This window comes from Arabidopsis lyrata (genome assembly GCF_000004255.2).
Source record: "Arabidopsis lyrata subsp. lyrata unplaced genomic scaffold ARALYscaffold_658, whole genome shotgun sequence".
Taxonomy (NCBI): domain Eukaryota; kingdom Viridiplantae; phylum Streptophyta; class Magnoliopsida; order Brassicales; family Brassicaceae; genus Arabidopsis; species Arabidopsis lyrata.
The window spans coordinates 1-5,205 of NW_003302140.1; the positions used below are offsets into that span (position 1 = coordinate 1).

At 31.9% G+C, this 5,205-nt stretch overlaps 1 pseudogene; it reads left to right on the forward strand.

Annotated features, from left to right (window-relative positions):
• The first annotated feature begins 8 nt into the window (after positions 1-8).
• LOC9298428 lies at positions 9-1,038 on the forward strand (annotated as a pseudogene).
• The last annotated feature ends 4,167 nt before the right edge of the window (positions 1,039-5,205 follow it).

Here is a 5,205-nt window from a genome sequence, read left to right on the forward strand (position 1 = left end):
TGCAGAAAATGGCTGAGGTATGTGCTCTTAGATTAGATATATGAAAGATCTTTTAGCTTTTGGTTTATATTGAACATGTATTGTTGTATCTATCTAACAGTTGATGGAATACTCGCATCTGGTGGACATGGCTGACAAAAATGAAGATCCTTACATGAGTATGGTATATGCATGTAAGCACATCCCCACTCTTCATGTTCTTCTTTGTGTTCAAACTCTTTCTAGCTGTCTAGGGTCAGTATCTCTTCTTGTAGTGTTTTTAATGGTGTGGCTAATGTCATTTGATCTTTAACAGCATCATGGGCTATCTCTGTGTATTATGCTTACCAGCGTACCTGGAAGCCGTTCAATCCAATTCTCGGTGAGACTTACGAGATGACTAATCATAATGGGATCAATTTTATAGCTGATCTGCAGGTGAGTCATTTCTTTAGAACTCATATTCCAATGTGCTTGAAAATAATCATGAGTTCGTAGTTGAGATATATCAATGTTTTGTTCCTCAGGTTTGCCATCACCCACCAATGAGTGCTGGTCACGCAAAAAACGAGCATTTCGCTTACGATTGCACTTCAAAACTGAAAACGAAATTCTTATAGTTCAATGGCTCTATGTGCAGGACCCGAGTGACACTTAAAAGAGATGGTGTGGTTCTTGATCTTATACCTCCCCTGACAAAGGTTCATAACCTTATCTTCGGTCGAACATGGGTCGATTCGCCAGGAGAGATGGTCATGACGAACCTGACCACTGATCAGAGCCGTGGTGGTTTTGCTCGCCATATTCTCCAACAGTTGGAGACAATGAGCATTGTTGACAAGACACGTCGGCGATGGTGGTAGCTTCCCGTTTGCAGGAGCTTTGCACAAGTCTCAGATTTTCTCCACTACTATCTATTTGCCTTGTTCTTGTGGTATGGTTTGTGTACTTCATTGTGGGTTTTTTATTTATTAATTTGATTGCTTTGAACTTCGGATGTTGTATTATTTGGGATGTTGTATGTTTTACAATAATATTTTATGTTTCGTTTATTTGCTATATTGACTGTCTACCAGAACCCAGAAAGCACAGGAAATACTAATTACTAGAAACGAATTATATATGCATTACAAGAAAATAGAACAATGACAAATTATATTAATGCTATGAAATGAAATCATTAATAACAAAGAGACAGTGCTATTGTAAAGTATACGATAGCAGAGATAAATTTGCTATTAATATTTGAATTTAGATAGCATATACAAAAACCGCTATCTAAAGTGGGTGACCTATTATCGCGGGCGATGAGATAGCGTTTTTAATAACGCTATCATTTCATTAGATAGCGTTTTTATGGTGCTACTAATATTCGTTTTTCCTGTAGTGTAAACTCCATGAGCTTAATTGGAGGTTAACTGGCATTAACAACATTGAAACAGACTAACATGGTCAAAATTGGACTTGGCTTCCCTAGTATTTTTTGACTAGGGACAATGTTCTTTATTTTATTTTTGTCAAATGGATTGTGTGTCTGTATACACTATGATACAATATTAATAAATGTTAATGAAATGGTTCAGTATTTGAGTAAAGCAAAGTTATCAATTTACCAGGCAACAACTCACACGCTTGCTTATGATTACTGTTGTTGCTAATTTTGAATACATGAGAGATACGAAACAATTAATTGTTGCAACAACAAACATTGGGACTTTTTGCGAAATCGAATTGGCCAGTTAAGTATCCCTTGTTGTTGCACGCGGTCGCACAGTCAAAAAGCACGTCACATGGTCCAATGCATTGTTCTTGAGCTTCAACTTTCCCTACTTTTCATCAAATACCATTTTTTTTTTTTTTATATACTAGTATTAATATTTCTCATAGTTTTCTATTAAAACAGACACGAAGAGACTAACCTGAAACCAAGATCACTGGTTTAATTTCAAGTGATCAGATTTGATCAGATTGATCACTTGAATTGGTCTTTGAGTGGAACTTTTTTCAAGTAAACACTGATTGATTTTAAAAAGATGTAACGAAGATCGAGATTCTTGGTATTATCAATTCATGTGTACACATATATACATAGCCTAGATACAAAGTTATAGGTCATTGCATGTCATGTGTTTACAGATAAATCATTTTTCTTTTGGAGAAAGACTGGAGAGAAAACGTGTTTTACTAGATCCATGGCCTAAGTCTTCTTCTTGGCCTCTGAACAAAATGAAAATCTCTCAAGGTAATCTCTAGTAATGTAAAGATTAATAGAAGCCGGGCTCTATTTTGCAGCCTAGAGGAGAGACAAAGAGCTGAGAAGAGAAGCCGATCGAGAAGAGAAACGGCAAAGATTTGCTCCAAAATGGTTTGATGAAACAGAGGAAGTCACTCCTACACCATGGGGTGATCTCCAAGTGTACCAATTCAATGGAAAGTACTCGGTGCACCGCGCCACAGCGGATAACTCTGAGGATACAACGAATGTGAAGTTGAACCAATTCAACCCTTGGCAATTCCAAGATCTCTCTGCTTAACCCTCGGTGCCGTTTGTTGTGTAATGTTTTGTTACTTTCTTAGATCTTTCTTTTGTTTTTGGTACTGATGACCAGTTTCATTGTATTTCTCCATGAGTCTATATTTTCTGAGATTAAGAGATTTGTTTGCAAGGCAATTCTATGGGTTAAAGCGACTTCGTTAAAGCGGACACAAATGAGAAAGGGAAGAACAAACTACAGTAGAAAGAAATTGACAAGTTTCTTGGGGCTTAAGCAATTAGTATAAAACATCTAATTATGTATAACTTAAAAGCAATTTATTTAAAATATTATTTGTAAAAATTTTAAAATCAAAATTTTTTAAAATAAATTAATTGTTAAATTTAAATTATGTGTAAATATGTTGATAGTAATATAAAAATATATAAATTTAATAACGTTTTTTTAATAAAAAAAACAAGTGTTAAAAATTTAATTATGTGTAAACCATGTTAAATCTAAAATTATGTGTAAACCATGTTAAATCTAAAACAACTTTTAGGGGTTTGGATATTGTATCCAATTAGTTTACACCAAATTTAAAATTTAACACTTATATAAAAAAAGTTTATCCAAAATATTATTTGAAAACTAGAAAACCTTAAAGTCTTAATAGTAATATAAAAATATAAAATTTAATTATGTGTAAACCATATTGAACCTAGAACATCTCTTAGGGGTTTGGATGATGTATCCAATTGGTTTATACAAAATCAAAAAATTTAACACTTATAAAAAAAAAAAACAAAAAACAAAACGAAACATAAAAAAAAAAAAAACAAGTGTTAAAAATTTAATTATGTGTAAACCATATTGAACTTAGAACACCTCTTAGGGGTTTGGATGATGTATCTAATTGGTTTACACAAAATCAAAAAATTTAACACTTATCAAAAAAACAAAAAAAAACAAAAAACAAAACAAAACATTAAAAAAAAACAAGTGTTAAAAATTTAATTATGTGTAAACCATATTAAACCTAGAACACCTCAAACCTAGAACACCTCTTAGGGGTTTGGATGATGTATCCAATTGGGTTACACAAAATTAAAAAATTTAACACTTATCAAAAACACAAAAAACAAAACAAAACATTAAAAAAAAAAAAGTGTTAAAAATTTAATTATGTGCAAACCATATTGAACCTAGAACACCTCTTAGGGGTTTGGATGATGTATCCAATTGGTTTACACAAAATTAAAAAATTTAACACTTATCAAAAAAGCAAAAAACAAAACCAAACATTAAAAAAAGAACAAATGTTAAAAATTTAATTATGTGTAAACCATATTGAACCTAGAACACCTTTTAGAGATTTGGATGATGTATCCAATTGGTTTACACAAAATTAAAAAATTTAACACTTATCAAAAAAGCAAAAAACAAAACCAAACATTAAAAAAAAGAACAAATGTTAAAAATTTAATTATGTGTAAACCATATTGAACCTAGAACACCTCTTAGGGATTTGGATGATGTATCCAATTGGTTTACACAAAACTAAAAAATTTAACACTTATAAAAAAACAAAACATTAAAAAAAAAAATAAGTGTTAAAAATTTAATTATGTGCAAACCATATTGAACCTAGAACACCTCTTAGGGGTTTGGATGATGTATCCAATTGGTTTACACAAAATTAAAAAATTTAACACTTATCAAAAACACAAAAACAAAACAAAACATTAAAAAAAAAAACAAGTGTTAAAAATTTAATTATGTGTAAACCATATTGAACCTAGAACACCTCTTAGGGATTTGGATGATGTATCCAATTGGTTTAAACAAAATTAAAAAATTTAACACTTATCGAAAAAACAAAAAACAAAACAAAACATTAAAAAAAAAGTGTTAAAAAATTTAATTATGTGTAAACCATATTGAACCTAGAACACCTCTTAGGGGTTTGGATGATGTATCCAATTGGTTTACACAAAACTAAAAAATTTAACACTTATAAAAAAACAAAACAAAAACAAAATCAATAATTAAAATACTAAAATCAAAATATTTTAAGAGAAAATACCCTTACATTGTTCGACGAAACAGAGACTAATCGATCATGCTGAGGAGACACTTTCTTTGATGGTCACAGCCATGGAAACATCGTCTCTCTTTGTCTCTTTCTTCGTTGTCCTCTTTCCTTAGCCGTCTTGGTGCTCTCCTTGGCCGTCGGTGAAAGCGTTTCGGTGGCCCGTCGTTGACCGGATTTGAAATCGTTTGGATCATCGGGTTAAAGATGAGTCACAACAGAGGATGAGATCAATCTTACGATAGTTGTTTGTTTGTTGAAAAGACGAGAGAATGAAAGATCAAAAACGATAGTTGTGTTTAGAAAAGACAAGAGAATGAAAGATGAAGAATTATTTTGTTATGGTATCGAAGAAGAAGAAGAAGAGAGAATGAGAATGAATTTTGATATCTCAAGGAAGAAGAGAGAATGAGTGATGTTGGAGATTCAGGTTTTTATTTATAAGCACTAGCTTCTCCCCAAACATAAAAAGGAAAGTTGCGATTGTTTCCTTTTTTTCTTCAACGCTTATTTCCTTTTCTAATTAGGGCTGACAAAAATAAGAAAATCTGAGAACGTTCGAGAGATCTGGACCGTTTATTTTCATACACGTTGCAAATATGAGATATCGGCCGGTGATAATCTAATCTAAACCGGTCAGTTATGTAACATTATGTGGGA